Consider the following 20,316-nt stretch of genomic DNA (forward strand, 5'->3'; position numbering starts at 1 on the left):
CCGCCCCTCGCCGCCGATGATCGCCGCCGCCGGTGGCCAGCTCCACGCATGTAACATCGGCACCCCGTGGTTTGTAGCTCCGGTGGCGGTGATTGCAGCTTCAATGGCGAGGGCCATAGCTCACCGTCGTGCTCGTCGCCGCTCACACCTGCTGCCGCACCTCGTCGGTCACATCTCACCGTCGTAACATCTCGGTCGCCTGTTGCAGCAAAAACGAGCGCACGTTCCAGCAAAATCGAGCAAGGGTTGTAGCAAAAAATTCAGACGCTGGCTTGTGCAAAAGTAGCAAAAATGCAAAATACGCTGATTGTAGCAAAAATCGACAAAGGTTGTAGCAAATTTTGACACCGGTTGTAGCTCCGCCTTACATGGATGTAGCAAAAACTCCAAAACGGCGTTGCAGAAAGGTTGTAGCAAAATTTGACACCAGTTATAGCTCCGCCTTACATGGATGTAGCAAAAATCCCGCTGCGGTTGCAGGCTTGCAGCGAAAACGACATTTGCCGTCGTCGCGAGGTCGCAGCTCCGCCTGGTGGATGTAGCAAAAAGCTTCACCGGTAGTAGCAAACTCTAAATACGGTTGCAGCTTTCCTTTGTTGTGCAGTGCCATTGAAGCTTTCTATGTCTATGGTTGAAGCTTTTCTCAACAGTTGTTGAAGCTTTTCTAGATGACGGTTGCAACACTTGTATACGCGGGTGGATTCGGACATGGCGGCAGGCAGCCATGGCGGCCGGCGAGGGAGCGCCCTGGCCGTCGGCGATGGAGCTTGTGGTGGTCCAGTCGCAGCCCGGGAGGAGGGGCGAGGGGATGCGCGCACGTGAAGGCTGTAGGTAGGGGATGGCTCTGGCTATGGCAGCAGGCAGCCCATGGCGGCTGGCGAGGGGAGCGCCTGGCCGCCGGCGATGGAGCTCGTGGTGGCCGAGTCGTAGCCCGAGGGGAGGGGGAGGAGAGATGCGCGCGCGTATGGCTGGAGGTAGGGGATGGAGCGCATATGGAAGGGCGCGCGAGGCGCGCGGGGCCACGCTCGTACGCTGGATCTGTGCGATCGAACGCAAAGCGGCAGGACCGGCCCAATGTTTCCGCCGGCGCACCGGGTGGAAACATTACCCTTCTATTTTTCCTTCTTATTATTTTCCCCAGTAAACGCTCAACATGTGGCCCACTCAAAACAAGCAGGCTCCGGTTCTGCCCAACCCACGCGCTCTCTTTGATCCGACGTGGCACCACTGAACGTTCGCCCTTACCGCGACCGTTAAAGAGTTTAATACGAAGTTTTGCATATTTTGATGCAGTCCGAACTGTTTTTAATTCTGAAAATTCGAGTTACGTTCAAACTGATTTTAAATATATATATATATATATATATATATATATATATATATATATATATATCGATATAAATGTCACAGCCCCAGTTCAGGCCTTGCCTGCCTTTGCTTTGGCATCCATGCATCATGTTTAAATTCCTTTTAAATGTGAATTGGGGAAAGTGGAAAACCTCAGAGATCATTTCTAAAAATGATTAACATTAAAAATTGCTTCAAACAAACCCAAGAAAATGTTCCTGTTAAGCTATAAAAATATTGGCAAGAAGTAAAACTCAAATCAATATTTTTGGAGTCTCAGGGATATTTATTATTTTGGGCCTTTGAAATTAAATCAATAAGTATTTGACTTTTGGATTATATTCATTTTATAAAGAATATATTTCAAAAGGCCCTGAAATTATTTATGTGCCTTTGAAAAGGTCCATAATGGCAACATACAGATATTCAGAAGGTTTTGCCCTGTTTTGATTTACTTTTGAATTTGAATCAGTGGCAAAATAATTAAAACAAAACAGAAAAAACAGAAAATAGAAAAGACAGAGCAGATCTTACTTGTAGTTTACCTGGCAGCCCAGCTGGCCCAGCTCAATGGCCCAGCCCACCAGGCCCGTTGCCAGTCATCCCCTAGCTCTTGCCAGGAGGACGACGCCGTGTCGCCCGCTCACGCACCTGAGGATTCCACCTCCTGCTTCGTGCTGTCGGCCTCCCCTTCGAGCCTATCCGCGCCTGGAGACGCCCGCGACCCCCTGGACCCTCCCGCTCACTCTCTCGAGCTCCTCCCCCTCCTCTGCTCTCTCTCCCGCGCAACTGCCGTGAGCACCCGAGAGCGCCGTCGCCGTTCACCTTAGCCACCGCGCACCCAGGCTTCACCGATGGGTCACATCCCATTGTCGGACTCTTCTTAATGTTCAAGACGACGCAGGCTACCGTAGAAGGCCACAGTCGACCGCAACATCGCCATCTTCGTCCTTTGCCCCGACGACCGCCGTCGTCCGATTCGCGTCATCCAGAGCTTCCCCGGCCATGCCGTTTGCTCCACTGGAATCCCTGTGAGCTCCCGCGTCGAACCCCTCTTCTCCCTCTCTCGTTCCCGCTCGCTAGCCTCGCTCCCAACCATGGCCGTGAGCTCATCGCCGGCGTCCATGTCGTCGCCGTCGTTGCAGAGGACAAACCTCGCGTTCGAGCCCGTCAACGCGCTCAGAATGCTCCCAGTAAACGAGCGCAACCACCCGTTTGCCCTGCCCTGCATTGTAGCCCCGTCCTTGAGGTCGGCCGAACTCCGGCCGCCGCCCAACTTGCCGCCACCGCCGCTACAGATCGCCCCGCGACGAGCCAGCGCCTCCCCTGGATGCGGGCGAGCGAGGGCAACCCCCTGGTGCCCTTGGCTTGACCCACCGCCGCCCGTAGCGCCGCTCCGGCGACCTTCCGCCGCGACTTGAGGTCGCCGGCGTCTAACCCCGGTAGCTGGTGATGTGGCACCATCTTTAGGGCCTAATCGCCCCGCTAACTAAGCCCCTAAGGCACTGACAATAGGGCCCCACCGATTTATTTAAACCCCTAACAAAATTAGTTAGACTTAAGTTAATCCCGGTGGACCCATGCGTCAGAGTTGACTGTGCTGACGTGGGCGTTGACCTGGCCCACATGTCCGTGACACTAATGGCACTGGGCCACTGACCGGTGGGTCCCATGTGTCAGGTTTGACTCTGACCGGCCCTGTTGACCTGCTGACATCATAATGACGTAGTGCTGACGCAGTAAAGGAATTTCTGGATTTAAAATAATACAGGAAATTCCAGAAAACAATTTAAACTTCTAAAAATCATAGAAATTCAACCGTAACTCCAAATAAGATAAATTATATATGAAAAATTATCAGAAAAATTCAAGAAATTTGTTTATGGCATTTGCATGCATGTTTGAACAATCTAGGGTTGCTGTACAGGGCAATTTGCATAAATGACATTTAAATAAGCACATATGGAGTTTGAATTTGAACCCTTGGTTCAAACCAACTTCATTTAATATGGCTGCTAGTTGCATTAGCTCAATCAACAGCATATTGCCATGACATTATCATGCATCATAATTGTTGCATTGCATTGATTGTGTTCCTCTTTGTTTGCTGGTATTTGTCCCCTCTCAATAGACGTGGTTCCGACGACGAGTTCGATGACACCGAGGAAGAACTATACTATCTTCAGAAGTGTCAGGCAAGCAAAACCCCTTTGTTCATTCCGATACAATCCCACTCTCTCGCTCCTGCTCTCTTTTACTGCATTAGGATAACAACGATTCAACTGTTACTTGCTGCGGTAGTTGAGCCCTTGTCCTCTGCATGACCTGTCATTGCCACAGTAAATAGATAAAACCCACTAGCATGAGTAGGAGTTGTTTGAGCCCTGATGTGCCTACTCATTCATGTTTGTTTGTCATGACTGCTACTGCTTAGAGTTGAGTCAGGTCTGATTCATCGGGAAGGAATCGGAGGTGTGTAAACATGTCCTACTGCTGAGAGCTAAGTGTGTGAACACGATTTGGTAAAGGTAGCGGTGAGAGGCCATGTAGGAGTACATGGTGGGTTGTCTCATTGAAGCCGTCCTTAGGAACTGAGTTCTATGTTTGTGATCCATGAAACAGTTACTACCACGCGTTGGGCCCGAAACCAATGGACCCTCTCGGCTTCTTGATCACCCTTGTCCTCTGTCCAGGAGTTGCAACTAGTTTCTGGTGTTTATAGGGTATGTGTTGGCGGCCGTGCGTAGCGCTGACCCTAGGGGTGGGCTATGATGCGGTAGATACACCGTGGCACGGTGTACCGGGCGCCCGTTTGGTGTCTCAGGAACTCTGTTCACATCGTTCGGGGTCGTATGTGGAAACCTCGGTCGGACTCCCTGCGGATGGAACCTGGATAGGCGATAAACCTGGACTAGAGACTTGAGTGTTTAGGTAGGACGTGGCCGACACCCTCGTTGGGCTTCCGCTTGAAGGTTGCCGAGTACATGTCGTGTAAACGGCGGTAAGTGGTGAGAGCGTGTGTGAAGAAGTACACCCCTGTAGGGTTAACATCATCTATTCGAATAGCTGTGTCCGCGGTAATGGACTTCTGGGTTGCCTATAACAGTTCATAGACAAGTGAAAGTGGATACTCTAAAACGCGCAAGATAAGCGTGAGTGCTATGGATGGTGTTCTCGTAGGTAGACGAGAGCGGATCCATAGTAGTGTATTGAATGGTGAATATGTGGACTCGTGTGCGCCACCTCAAAAGAGTTGCTTGCAATCATAGTTCAGGTTAGCCACTAAGTCAAAGCTGGCTTACTGCAGTTAAACTCCACCCCCCCCCCCTTGTTGATACCGATGCATATGTAGTTTAGTACTGATGTAAGTCTTGATGAGTACCTTTGTACTCACGTTTGCTTAATTTATGTTTTGCAGAGAGATTTTAGTCTCGCTAGTAGTTCCGCGTGGACTTCGACGTTTAGCTTAATACCTCAGCTACGATCTTGTGCCCTCGGCAGGATCCGGTAGATAGTCAGGCTTCTTAGCCTTTTTCATTTTAAGATGTCTGTTCTCAAACATGTTAAGCTTCCGCATGTGCTTTGACTTGTATGCTATGATTGTTGGATCATGAGACCCATGTTTGTAATATTTCGCTCCTCGGAGCCTAATGAATAAATACTTGAGTTGTAGAGTTATGTTGTGATGCCATGTTGTATTTACGCATATCGAGCATATTGTGTGTATGATTGAAATACTTGGTATGTGTGGGATCCGACAATCTAGTTGTTTATCCTTGGGAGTCTCTCTTATGGGGAAATGTAGTCTAGTGCTTCCATGAGCCATAGTAGTCCGCTACAGCCCGGTTCACCGGAGTCCTGTTAGCCCAGCACTACTACCCAGGACACTTGACTGGCCGGCATGTGTTTCACTTCGTTCCTGTGTCTGTCCCTTCGGGGAAATGTCACGCGGTGACATCCAGAGTCCTGTTAGCCAGTGCTACAGCCCCGATTCACACACTGGTGACCGACACGCTCGATGTGATTCATGTATGCCTGTCCCCATAGGTTAGTGCCGCTATGGGTTCACGATTAGCCATGTCGGCCCGGGTTCTCTGTCATATGGATGCTAGCGACATTATCATATACGTGAGCCAAAAGGCGCAAACGGTCCCGGGCCAGGTAAGGTGGCACCCGTGGAATACCGTGCGTGAGGCCGCAAAGTGATATGAAGTGTTACATGCTAGATCGGTGTGACTTAGGATCGGGGTCCTGACAGCTTTGGTATCAGAGCCTGACTGCCTGTAGGATTACCAAGCCAAACCGGTCGAAGTTGTGTCTAGAAATGCTTTAGTTATGTAGGGGAATTGATTGTGGTAGGGAACGTAAGGCTCTTTTTACTCCTTTACCTTATGCCCTCTGATCTGAGTCATTCTCTTCTCATTCTACGCGGGTTAAGAAACTAGGCCTTCTCATCTATCTATCAGGATGACGTGTTACTAAACCGTAGTTGCCTAGGATTGTTGAGTTCAAGCCTCAGTTCAGTTCCTACTACTTCCATATGTCATAGATGGCCTCGGAACTTTGATTTTGTGATGTTGAGTAGTTATGCCACCATTTTGCAGGATGTCTCAAATCATTTTGAGCATTTACAGCCGTTATGCTGTCCGAGTCATCCTAGGTTCCTAAACAATCTAATGCATTTGCAAATCCTTTTCTCATGTGTTCGATGTCTTTTGGGCCAGATTAATCACACTAACCAGTGTGTTGAGGTATTCCATTGCCTCGATATATATGTTGGAACTATTATTATGACCCTAGTTGTCCTAGAGAACCACCCGGTAATCTAGTAATGCTTTGTGTCCCTAGTGTGATGATTCTGGCCACCATTCTCGAAAGCATCCCGTGATGCCATTTAGTTAGTATGTATTTTATTTCTGGGTCCTTAAACCCAAGATTCATTCTACTTATATCCTGTTGATAGTGTTGCTCGTACCTTTAGGATGTTAGTAACCTCTGCATTAGTCCTCGAGGTCCGTGGTATTTCCTTCTTCCAAATACTATGAACCACTTATGGCAGAAGTTTGTTGGATCAAAAGATCACAACAAGAGTGCTCTCGATGAGTTCCCCATTTATATTGTGATCCTGCCAGTCCTACCGTTCTGCATGGGTTGTTCGGAAGAAATGTTGAGCTTTGCTCGACATATTAATCTATACATCCACAACTCAGAAAATTATATGTTCCTTGAGTTGTTCCTCTTCAGTTGTATTCCGACCATCCCCTATCAGTTGATAGCCAAGAGTATGTGTGCATTTGTGTTCATCAATGCCCTTTTATTCTTGTGGTCCGTCAAGCCATTCTATTCCGGAATGACTAGGAGAAACAAACTCCATTACCTCATCCATATCCAGGATTGGGTCAAAGTAGTTGTGTTCTGCAGAACAAATGCCAATCCAGCTTTTGCTCTATTCTACCCTGGAGTATTACCCCCTTTATGTCAGGATTGTCATGAGAATTGCACCCTCTCTCATGAATTCTTGATGCAGTGATACTTATTACCATCATTTTTCATTCCTCGGTCCCGTGTTGTTGCAACCGGAATGCCGGCAAGTGAACCATGATGTGTGAAATCAATACTCCTAGCAACTAGTTGCTAGGTAGCTAATGGACAATAATTTCTTTCTTAGCGTGTTGGTTATTGAATCATCATCCTAAGATTGATCGTGCTACCTAGTCCACTTTTCCTGGTGCACTCTTCGATCAATGAGTTAGGATTGTGTCAATCCCTCACTCTTTTGATCATATCATCTTGCCCTGAAAAGCAAGGTTGTTCTCGAGCTTTGTAACATATCGGTGGTTCGTGATTTTCCGAATATCTTCTCGGAAGTATTACCAGGTTGTCCCCTGACTGTTATGTTGAGCTCGTGATCAAGTTGGTTTTCCTCTAAACCAGCCATTCTCCAAGAATCTGTGTTGGATACCCTGAGCTAGTTGGTTAAGCTAAACAACAACTTGGAGAGTTGGAAGATAAACGCTTGCCTAACTTAGTTCGTTCTATGGGATATCCTTGTGTGCGTGTGTGTTGAAGAGAGATGATATCTTCATCGATTGTTCCTCGTGATCGGTTGTTGAATCTATTGTCTTGTCAAAACCTTGATTTGGGTGTGGGCTATCGTCAAATCAAATTAGAACCAACAATGTTCGTAATGTTGTCTTACTTGCGGTTGTCCCTCGAGCATACACCATTATATCTTTGGTCTGACCAATACTATCACATTGTTCCCATAGTGGTGGAAGTCCAGTGATATGGAAATTCTGATGAGTTGCTGTTGAGCCCATCGGCGGCATTTTGTCTCCTCCATGATTGTGTTGAACATCCAGCTAGTGTTGGAAACTTGTGTAAGCATTTTCTTCACGCCCCGTTCATGAAGTATATGTTTGGATGAAAGAAGTGACTTCCTTTGATTCACGTGCATTTGATGTAAGTTGCCGCCGTGAATTCAGGAAAGTTTGTTTTGCTTCCTCTGAAATCATCCCAAGTCAGTCATGCACGTGTGAAGTACTCTATGGTCTGATAGACTGATCATCTTCATTCCATATGTATCCCTAGCACACCAAGCCACTGATTGATTTGTTCAAGGAGAAGAAGTTTCTTCTTAAGAGCTAGACTTACGCAAGGACTTTGATATCCTCGATGATGGTTCCTCATCTGGACTCGGTAGTGTTTTATTATAAGACTACTATGTGGTCATGCTTGTCTGGGACAGCATGTTCACAGGTTTGTAGCAAAACTGGCTCATGTTTTGGAGCTTACTACCATAGTCCATTTCCTGAGAATCTCGCAATGACATCTCGTCGATTTGTGTTGCAAACTTTCATTTTCTTTCTAGACTCGATGAGTCTGGAATATCCTAACACCAACCAGATCTGAATCTCGGGCAGATATGATGGTTGGAACGTACTCCAAGAACTATATTGTTGATCCCTCTATAACCGGTAATGTGGATGTCATGGCCAACACACCTAACCGGAAGGCCTATTATTGTAGTATCCTGGTTGAAGAAGTTAGTCACCTCCCCATAAGGATCTCGCAGGATCTGCCTCCGTAGTTATTCCTTATGGATTCTTGAGCTTCCGAAGTCCGACCTTTTACTTGATGTTCTAGATATCAAACCATATCTATGAATGGATTACGCTAGCACATCAAGGAGAACATTAGAGGCGGAGTGCTAACTGTCTCTCGGTCGATCATCCAGATTCTGATCCCTTGGCCTCGCTAAGGTGAAATCTGAGAAAGTGTTATCTTTCTTTGCATCTGCATCTTCCACCATTATTCATCATGGTAGCATGTTGTGTTGCCAGGATCCTTGACACGGATATTGGTAGAACCTTGATGAATACGGAAATGCTCAAGTTCTTGAGAGCACGCGCAAGCACTAGGATTTATCGTCGGCATTAATTGGGATCCATTCTCAGTTTCTTCGATTATGCCATAACCTTTCAAACAGTGGAATCTCTCTCTACTGTTGGGTTTCTCTCCAGTTACTAGAATCATTTCTAGCATTTGCATTTTGTTCCCAGCTTGCACCGCCATTGTGTCATCCTACTACGGACTACCCTTCTCAGTAATTACTGATCAGGATCATCTTCAAAGTGGTCCTACCACGGGTTCCATCCATCTCCGATGATAAGCAAAAATCATCCATTGCGTTGTCTTCAACAAGGTAGTCCACATCATCCATCCTAGTCCAAGTATGCCATCTTTTCGAGCTATCTCAAACGATCAATTGTAAATTGCCTTAAGCTGGTATGAAGAGCTTCAATGATCTCTGAATCAAAAGTAATTCTTTTTGCCACTTAAGGGAATATTTCTGCGACTCACCTTCCTTAAGATGTCTCGTTATGGTATCATGGCAATTATCTCCTCGCTACTTTGAAACCATGCACCATCTTACTCCAGCGTGGAATTGTTGCCTATCCAATTGAACCTTTGTCATTTACCTCTTTCCATTGCTCCTGATGTGTGTGCTATGTCTCAACTCAAGAGGTGTTCTTACGTCTCATTCCGTGAGCTGATCTTGAGTGCTCGATCTTCGAGGAGATCGATTCCTGTAGGGTTTTCCTTTCTTTCTGTCGTCATCATGTTGGATGGAGTTCTCGGAGCAAGACGACGAGACAAAGATGGTGATTTAATCAATGCCTTTATGAAGTGCAACCTGGATCGTGAAGATTATGTTAGTTTGTGTTCCCCCTTCATCTTACCCTACACCTGAATCTCGGGGCGAGATTCTTGTTTAGTGGGGGTGAGCTGTCACAGCCCCAGTTCAGGCCTTGCCTGCCTTTGCTTTGGCATCCATGCATCATGTTTAAATTCCTTTTAAATGTGAATTGGGGAAAGTGGAAAACCTTAGAGATCATTTCTAAAAATGATCAACATTAAAAATTGCTTCAAACAAACCCAAGAAAATGTTCCTGTTAAGCTATAAAAATATTGGCAAGAAGTAAAACTCAAACCAATATTTTTGGAGTCTCAGGGATATTTATTTTGGGCCTTTGAAATTAAATCAATAAGTATTTGACTTTTGGATTATATTCATTTTATAAAGAATATATTTCAAAAGGCCCTGAAATTATTTATGTGCCTTTGGAGAAGTCCATAATGGCAACATACAGATATTCAGAAGGTTTTGCCCTGTTTTGATTTACTTTTGAATTTGAATTAGTGGCAAAATAATTAAAACAAAACAGAAAAAACAGAAAATAGAAAAGACAGAGCAGATCTTACCTATAGCTTACCTGGCAGCCCAACTGGCCTAGCTCAATGGCCCAGCCCACCAGGCCCGTTGCCAGTCATCTCCTAGCTCCTGCCAGGAGGACGACGCCGTGTCGCCCGCGCACGCACCTGAGGATTCCACCTCCTGCTTCGTGCTAGCGGCCTCCCCTTCGAGCCTATCCGCGCCTGGAGACACCCGCGACCCCTTGGACCCTCCCGCTCACTCTCTCGAGCTCCTCCCCCTCCTCTGCTCTCTCTCCCGCGCAACCGCCGTGAGCACCCGAGAGCGCCGTCGCCGTTCACCTTAGCCACCGCGCACCCAGGCTTCACCGATGGGTCACATCCCATTGCCGGACTCTTAATGTTCAAGACTACGCAGGCGACCGTAGAAGGCCACAGTCGATCGCAACATTGCCATCTTCGTCCTCTGCCCCGACGACCGCCGTCGTCCGATTCGCGTCATCCAAAGCTTCCCCGGCCATGCCGTTTGCTCCACTCGAATCCCTGTGAGCTCCCGCATCAAACCCCTCTTCTCCCTCTCTTGTTCCCGCTCGCTAGCCTCGCTCCCAACCATGGCCATGAGCTCATCGCCGGCGTGCATGTCGTCGCCGTCATTGTAGAGGACAAACCTCGCGTTCGAGCCCGTCAACGCGCTCAGAATGCTCCCAGTAAACGAGCGCAACCACCCGTTTGCCCTACCCTGCACCGTAGCCCCGTCCCCGAGGTCGGCCGAACTCCGGCCGCCGCCTAACTTGCCGCCACCGCCGCTACAGATCACCCCGCGACGAGCCAGTGCCTCCCCTGGATGCGGGCGAGCGAGGGCAACCCCCTGGTGCCCTTGGCTTGACCCACCGCCGCCCGTAGCACCGCTCCGGCGACCTTCCGCTGCGACTTGAGGTCGCCGGCGTCTAACCCCGGTAGCTGGTGACGTGGCACCATCTTTAGGGCCTAATCGCCCCGCTAAGTAAGCCCCTAAGGCACTAACAGCAGGGCCCCACCAATTTATTTAAACCCCTAACAAAATTAGTTAGACTTAAGTTAATCCCGGTGGACCCATGCGTCAGAGTTGACTGTGTTGACGTGGGCGTTGACCTGGCCCACATGTCCGTGACACTAATGGCACTGGGCCACTGACCGGTGGGTCCCATGTGTCAGGTTTGACTCTGACCGGCCCTGTTGACCTGCTGACGCCATAATGACGTAGTGCTGACGCAGTAAAGGAATTTCTGGATTTAAAATAATACAGGAAATTCCAGAAAACAATTTAAACTTCTAAAAATCATAGAAATTCAACTGTAACTCCAAATAAGATAAATTATATATGAAAAATTATCAAAAAAATTCAAGGAATCTGTTTATGGCATTTGCATGCATGTTTGAACAACCTAGGGTTGCTGTACAGGGCAATTTGCATAAATGACATTTAAATAAGCACATATGGAGTTTGAATTTGAACCCTTGGTTCAAACCAACTTCATTGAATATGGTTGCTAGTTGCATTAGCTCAATCAACAACATATTGCCATGACATTATCATGCATCATAATTGTTGCATTGCATTGATTGTGTTCCTATTTGTTTGCCGGTATTTGTCCCCTCTCGATAGACGTGGTTCCGACGACGAGTTCGATGACACTGATGAAGAACTATACTATCTTCAGAAGTGCCAGGCAAGCAAAACCCCTTTGTTCATTCCGATACAATCCCACTCTCTCGCTCCTGCTCTCTTTTACTGCATTAGGACAACAATGATTCAACTGTTACTTGCTGCAGTAGTTGAGCCCTTATCCTCTGCATGACCTGTCATTGCCACAGTAAATAGATAAAACCCACTAGCATGAGTAGGAGTTGTTTGAGCCCTGATGTGCCTACTCATTCATGTTTGTTTGTCATGCCTGCTACTGCTTAGAGTTGAGTCAGGTCTGATTCATCGGGAAGGAATCGGAGGTGTGTAAACATGTCCTACTGCTGAGAGCTAAGTGTGTGAACATGATTTGGTAAAGGTAGCGGTGAGAGGCCATGTAGGGGTACATGGTGGGTTGTCTCATTGAAGCCGTCCTTAGGAACTGAGTTCTGTGTTTGTGATCCATGAAACAGTTACTACCACGCATTGGGCCCGAAACCAATGGACCCTCTCGGCTTCTTGATCACCCTTGTCCTCTGTCCAGGAGTTGCAACTAGTTTCTGGTGTTTATAGGATATGTGTTGGCGGCCGTGCGTAGCGCTGACCCTAGGGGTGGGCTATGATGCGGTAGGTACACCGTGGCACGGTGTACCGGGCGCCCGTTTGGTGTCTCGGGAACTTTGTTCACATCGTTCGGGGCCGTATGTGGAAACCTCGGTCGGACTCCCTGCGGATGGAACCTGGATAGGCGATAAACCTGGACTAGACACTTGAGTGTTTAGGTAGGCCGTGGCCGACACCCTCGTTGGGCTTCCGCTTGAAGGTTGCCGAGTACATGTCTGGTAAACGACGGTAAGTGGTGAGAGCGTGTGTGAAGAAGTACACCCCTGCAGGGTTAACATCATCTATTTGAATAGCCGTGTCCGCGGTAATGGACTTCTGGGTTGCCTATAACAGTTCATAGACAAGTCAAAGTGGATACTCTAAAATGCGCAAGATAAGCGTGAGTGCTATGGATGGTGTTCTCGTAGGTAGACGAGAGCGGATCCATAGTAGTGTATTCAATGGTGAATATGTGGACTCATGTGCGCCACCTCAAAAGAGTTGCTTGCAATCGTAGTTCAGGTTAGCCACTGAGTCAAAGCTGGCTTGCTGTAGTTAAACTCCACCACCCCCCTTGTTGATACCGATGCATATGTAGTTTAGTACTGATGTAAGTCTTGCTGAGTACCTTTGTACTCACGTTTGCTTAATTTATGTTTTGTAGAGAGATTTCAGTCTCGCTAGTAGTTCCGCGTGGACTTCGACGTTTAGCTTGATACCTCAGCTACGATCTTGTGCCCTCGGAAGGATCTGGTAGATAGTCAGGCTTCTTAGCCTTTTTCATTTGTAGATGTCTGTTCTCAGACATGTTAAGCTTCCGCATGTGCTTTGACTTGTATGCTATGATTGTTGGGTCATGAGACCCATGTTTGTAATATCTCGCTCCTCGGAGCCTAATGAATAAATACTTGAGTTGTAGAGTTATGTTGTGATGCCATGTTGTATTTACACATATCGAGCATATTGTGTGTATGATTGAAATGCTTGGTATGTGTGGGATCCGACAATCTAGTTGTTTATCCTTGGCAGTCTCTCTTATGGGGAAACATAGTCTAGTGCTTCCATGAGCCATAGTAGTCCGCTACAGCCCGGTTCACCGGAGTCCTGTTAGCCTAGCACTACTGCTCAGGACACTTGACTGGCCGGCATGTGTTTCACTTCATTCCTGTGTCTGTCCCTTCGGGGAAATGTCACGCGGTGACATCCAGAGTCCTGTTAGCTAGTGCTACAGCCCGGATTCACACGCTGCTGACCGACACACTCGATGTGATTCATGTATTCCTGTCCCCATAGGTTAGTGCCGCTATGGGTTCATGATTAGCCATGTCGGCCCAGATTCTCTGTCATATGGATGCTAGCGACATTATCATATACGTGAGACAAAAGGCGCAAACGGTCCCGGGCCAGGTAAGGTGGCACCCGTGGAATACCGTGCGTGAGGCCGCAAAGTGATATGAAGTGTTACATGCTAGATCGGTGTGACTTAGGATCGGGGTCCTGACAATAAAATCCAACAAATTGTCCATGCATAAAAATCAATGCAATTTAAAATCTCGAAATGAAAAAAAAGAAATTTGAAACTAATTGCCAGTTTGATGTGTTTTAAAAATGTACAGCTCATTTCTCATTACCGATAGGCCATTTTCTCGACCAGCCGAATGAAAGCTCTCCTCGTCTTGAAAGATTTGCAGCCCAATAGGCCTGACAAAGCGACTTACTTGGCAAATCACAAAAAAACTGGGTTGTGGCCGTGGACCCAACTGTCAGCCTCTCCACGTAGAGTACTCTTCCGATGGAAGTCGGTCGTTGACCACATTGACCACACCGCGCCAAGAGCACCAAAGCTGTGGACGATGGCGAGGCCTAGGAAGGGGACGACGCGGAGCCGGGGAAGATGCGACAGTGGATGCCCACGCGGAGAGGAGTACGAGGGTTCACTGGTTCAGCTGCGGTGTGAGGCTGCCTTCGCCGTGGGGCCTGGCTAGCGGTGGGAGTAGTAGGGGGCGATGAGGCCTCAACGGTAGCATAGCCGGCCATTGGAGGCAGGAGCAGGCGGTCTCGCCGGCGCTGGTTTGGGCGGCTGGTGCAAGAAGAGCAGCGATTGAAGAAGCAACATGACCGTTCGATTCAAATCCAATGGTTACTGCTGCTAGAATCGTTTGTTGACTAAGTTGACAAGCCCTGCGTACGCGTCAACTTAGTAGGCCCACAGGTCAGCCTCCCAGCCGGTGCGCCCCAGATGTTAGTGGGAGGAATCATTTTTTCGCGTAATAAGGAGGCAGTTGATTGCGTGCGGACAGGCCAGCGGAGGGAGTGGGGTGGGCCGGGGAAGCCTACGCGGCATCACAGTGGGCCACAAGAGGAGGGAGCAGGCAGTCTCATCGGTGCTAGTTTAGGCGGCTGGAGCAGGAATATTAAATATTGAAGAAGCACGTCGGCCGTTGGATGGACATCCAACAGTCACTGCTGCTAGAATCGTGTGTTGACTGACAAAGCCTTGCGTAAACAAGTCAGCCTCAAAATCTGTGGCGTGTACAACCCGTTTGCTATTATTTTTATATTTTTTACTCATTTTCTAATTCATATGGAATTTATTGCAGCCCGTTTTCCATTTTTAGAATTCTGCCCATTTTCTGGTCAGTGCCAGGGTTAAAAAAATTAACTAAATATGTGGGAAATTTTGAAAATTCACAAATTTTTGCTGGGAACAAAATATTCTTATTCCAAAAATTAGTAGCCATACTAAAACAAATTTAAAAATAAATTAGTACTATGTCATGTTAAATCCAATGAAATACGTATAAGATATTAGTGAAGAACAAAAACAAAAAAAGAAACTAATATCCCATTTGATATAATTTTTTTGGAATTTTTAACCCCTTTTGATATTACTTTTAACAGACACTGGCCATACTCTTTGGCCAGGCCGGAATGCATCCCTCCTCGTCTTGAAAGATTTGCAGCCCAGTAAGTCGGAGAAAACAAATAGGCCTAGCTTGGGTATTCTTCAAAAAGAAATAATGGGCTACCTATTTTCCCAAAGAAAAAATTGTTGGGCTGGTCATGTTGTTAGACGGGCCATAGAGACCGCACAACCCAGTTTATAGCTTGCTCCTCCGAATTACTACTAAAAAAAGTTGTGCAATCCTGTCGTTAATTGACTATACGTTGAAAATGATGTGGGTCCCATATATCAGCAGGGTGGATTAGAGTAAAAACGAGGGGTTCATCTGAGTAGTAAAAGAGGTGCTTTCTTGTGTTCGGGAGTGGACCTGGTGGGTCCATACTATCATACTCACAACTACAATCCTCTCCCGATTCATTATGTTGACAGGGACCGTTTCGGAAAAAAACTATGTTGACAGGGCCGGATGGCGGCGCCGCGGTGAGTGCACCAAGGCGGAGGATAAAGTGTTGCCGCCAATGTGCTGGGCTGGGTTGGACATTCTTATTGAAAAATAAAAATGGACCGGATCTATTTACGACGTTGACTACGATTTGCATGGGTCCGCTGGTTGCAGGAAGAAAATGCTGGGAGGAAGAAGACTGGTCGCTATCTTTGCCGAAGAATATTATCAACTGAATGTAACGACACTATCATAGGAAATAATATCCTCCTGTTAAATTGCGAATTTAAAGAACTGGTGCATGAGCATTTAGCTTTATTTATTTATTTACTTATTTATGTTTAGGGGACCATGACCATGTACCTGGGTTGGGTTCATGTGAGAGCCTCCCTTCCAGTTAATTATGGGCTTCTCTATTGGGCCTTCATCAGTGGGCTGCATGTTGTCAACAAGTGGAAAATGTGTTCCGTACGAAAAATAGTATGCGCTACGTACGGTACGGGACACTAAAGGATCGAACCGTGCAACGACTTCCAAAACATTGTGTTTGTCGTTCTAACAACACATTTATTCAACCAACAGACGAAATATACTACTGATTGTACATTGAAAACAGCAGCAGCAACAACAACCAGGGCTGGCGTGCAACAGAAGAAGTAAGCAGGCCAGAAGAGTGAAGATGCAACTCTCTCTTCCAAACCAAACATCAGCCATCATTACAAAAGGGCTACCAAAAAAGAACTAGTGTATGCATCAAACTAAATAAAGATCCTACTACACCAAGTGTACACAATTAAATAACTGGCTCAGTTAGACGTTACTATTTATTAAGCTGTGGAGATTGGCTGACGGCTTGAACCAGATGGGTGCTTGACGAGGGAAACTCCAGCCAGCAGGTCGAAGTCTGATACTTGCGACCCTTTCTCCTACTTTGGGTTGCAGAGCGTGGCGGCACATATCAGGATATGGTGCATGCAGAGACACATGGTACGTTGTGTACACACAATTTTGCCTGATGAACAAAACCGCGCTGCCATCATGATCCTTGCCGTCGGTTATCTCCTGGTTAATCGGATAATTCAGTCCGACAAACAGTGTCGGGGGTTGGGTGCGACATATGCCAATGGATGGCTTATCATGGTGGGAGCGAGTAGAACGTCGCCGGTGCCTGGAAGCGGGATGAGGCGTAGACACGAACGCCGGTGTACTTTACCCAGGTTCCGGGCTCTCCTAGGAGATAACACCCCTAGTCCTGCTCTGGGGGGTCTCCGCATGATCACTAAGGCACTAGTGAGTACAATGGTGCTCCTCGAGCTGTATGCTAGAGGTAGGAGAAGGCAGGCACGCTCTCTCCTTCCTCCAGATAGGAGTCTAGTTCTAACTGGTTCCGAACCCTTTGCATGGGTGCCCTGGGGGTTTATATAGGCCTACCCCCCAAGGGTACAATGGTAATCTGGCCGGGTGTAGGACCCGACTGTCAGTCTCTCTGGTCACTGGCTTCTCCGCCGGCTGCTGGGGCCCGCCGCCTGGTGGGCCCCGGCGACTGGTCTGGCACGAAGCCGACAGGCTGCTCCCGCCACACGCAGGTATTGCCGGTTGCTGATTACTATAGCCGTGTGGCTAATGATGCATGCTTGGTTAGGGGAGCGTGGCTACAGTCCCGCCGACTGGTGCGAGATTACTGTAGCCACTCCCTGTCTTATCTGATTAAAGACGCGTGGACCCCGAGGGAGGAGAGGGCCACCTGCTGGAGGCCGGCCTCTTCCGAGTCCGACTGGTCAGGCCTTCGCCGCCTGCAGGCCGTACCGATAGGTTGTCATGGGAACAAGACTCCGCTTGCCACTGGTGACGTCAAGGGAGGAGTGGCAACAGTGCCGCGCCGGGCGGAGATCCCTGCCCGTACGGAGCACTAAAGCCACGCCCGGCCCTGGATATGGGGGGATGGGCTACACTATAGCCTTGCACCGTCTTGTCTTCTTAATGGGGGCGCAGACTTTGAGGGCGCCTTGGGTCAACTGCTAGGAGCCGGCCTCTCTAGAGGCCGCCTGCTAGGAGTCGGCCCGTCTTGGAGCCGCCTTCCTGAGCATGGCCGTCTTCTGGCAGTCAGCCATTCAGCCAGTCGGCCACCAGAAGGCGGCGCTTCATCTTGCCGTCTTGAGGGGCGCAGTCGGCCCCAATGTCTTGAAAGGTTCGGGGACTCGGGTTAGGCTACTCGTGGCCCATTACTTCAGCAAACAGAGAGCGTGTACCAAGGCTACTTACCAACCTCCAGTCAAAAATTCCTGAAGGCCCAAAGAAGCTGGGATCCTGCTCAAAGACCTTGCAGTGACTGTGATTGTATTCCGCGAAACAACACGTCTGGTACGTGCGAACGATCATCAATCATTCGCCGTCCTCTAATCGAGCCAGGAACCACCTGCAACTGACATGCCGCTTTTCTTTGAAAGGTTCTGGGATTAGGAAGGGTAGGGACACTAGGCGGCCTACAACATAGGGTCATATCGAAGTCAGACAACTTGCTTGAGTGATCACAGTAGTGGTACTCCCTACACTACCTGCTACTGTGCCCTAACTTGCTTGAGTAGAGTAGTAGTGGAGTAGGACTCTGCTCTACTACTAGCACCACAGGAGTAGTATGTTCTAATCTAAAATAGTTACAAACTTCAATGCCCGAGCGTGGAACGACTACGAACCGCCATCGGTGCTAACTCCAATCCTGCAAGTCATGGATTTGTTTCTTTTTAACTTTCTGTATGAATCTGTAGCCAGCCTGCAAGTCATGTACACTGTACTGACAGTGGAACCCACAGAGTACTTAGAATACAAGATTAAGGGTGCAACTAACTTTTTATAGAGGGAGAATCATACACGCAATTAACTCAAATGGATTGTACGTGACTCTATCATTCTCCAACGGCAAACGGCAAATTTCCTCCCGCGGGCTGGAGTAGGTTTCCCGGTTTGCATGCGGGTTTAACGGAGGGGTTTGATGGAGGCGAGGAGGCGTGTTCAGCCAGGCGTGTAGTGGACGGTGTAGTACTATTCGATTTGACAACTACAACTAGTATATTATAAAAAACAAAGAAGAGTAGTAGAGATAGAGATAAGAATAGAGACTAGGGAGGACCACCATCTACTTCTTCATGGGTTACTCTTGCGCTCCATTCGGCCGCCGCAGTGTCCCCTACAGCCACTCCCTCCCGCGCTCCATTCGGCGGGTGCTGTTGAAATTTGGGGAGCGCACTCTCACGACTGCTAGCAGCGACGACTTCACCGACGATGACTTCTTCCCCTACCTCGGCAACCTCTTCCTCAATGACATGGGCGACAACCTCAATGCCAATGGTGCTGCTCCCATTGCACCGTATGTGTTTCTGTCCTTCCTGTTCGAAATCGTGGTAGAATTCATGTTTATAGTCTATGTCCTAGATTCAATCTGTTCATCTACTATGCTAGTCCACATGATTAGTTGAATCTCTGTTATAGTTGTCATGATTTATTTTGTAGTAAATCTCATAGTAACTTGCTCATATATTCAACTGGCGGTACGTCCCCTACAGCCACTCCCGTTTCATGGACGGCCTGGTCGATGCCTCCAAGGAGCCCTTCGTCTACTGCTATGAGTGCCCGGCGCCGTTTTGGGGCTCGCCGGCGGACATCGTGCATCACCTGACGTAGGCGTGCGGTGATCACTACTGGCCCTTGGCGAAGAACATCAAGTACGAGACGCGCTACCCGTTCACCATGCCGGAGTCGCTGGAGGGTCAGCGCCGCCTACTAGTCTCGGAGGAGGACGACAGCGTCTTCCTCTTGATCGTGGCCATCGGCGAGGCCCGCGCAGGCCGCCGCCACATCTCTGTAGTGTGCGTCAGGGGCGACGCCGCTGACGCTGACACTGACACGAGGCTGATGTACGGGTGCGTGCTCATTATTATTACCCCTCGAAGGTATGTGGGCGGCGACACTGGCTACGTCAAGCTGACTTGGACTCTGCCGAGCTGGGACCTTCCCGCCGATGTGGACATGGAAGACGCATGGTATTATTTGACCCCTAACAATGTGCATGGGGACTCCAAGGAGGTTCACCTGGACATCTGCATTACTAAGTTAAATGTTGATCATTAGTCTTTGCTCAATGTAATCCGTTGTCTAAGCATGTGGAGACTTCCATGCATGATCTTGCTCTATTGGAGTATCGCACATGAATAAAAGTGTATCCATTTATGGTTTAGTCTAGAATCTTCCATGTATGAATTTTTACTACAGTACTGGTGAAAGACTTATGATGAACTATTTCTTACATATCCTCTGCCCCCTTCCAAGTCATCCTGATTTAATCCCTCCGTCTAGGTGTATAAGGGCATGGTTAATACTTAAATAGTATAGCCAACTGTTGACTATAAGAAAGTGCCATGTCATCTGTAGCCAACATGTATAACAATGGATACTCAAAAACTAATTCTTGAAGATCATTTCCTGCAAAGCACAATAAGAGTTATTTCTTCACAAGTTTTGGATGCAGGTTGAACAGTTGAACGCTTTTGTTTGCAAAAGATACTTTTTTTATCTATTTCACCCGGATGTTTGTGAGCTCTAGAGATGAGATAATATCCGAACAAACCTATCGATACCTGTTACACA

This window comes from Triticum dicoccoides, chromosome 6A (assembly GCF_002162155.2).
Source record: "Triticum dicoccoides isolate Atlit2015 ecotype Zavitan chromosome 6A, WEW_v2.0, whole genome shotgun sequence".
In the NCBI taxonomy this organism is placed as follows: Eukaryota; Viridiplantae; Streptophyta; class Magnoliopsida; order Poales; family Poaceae; genus Triticum; species Triticum dicoccoides.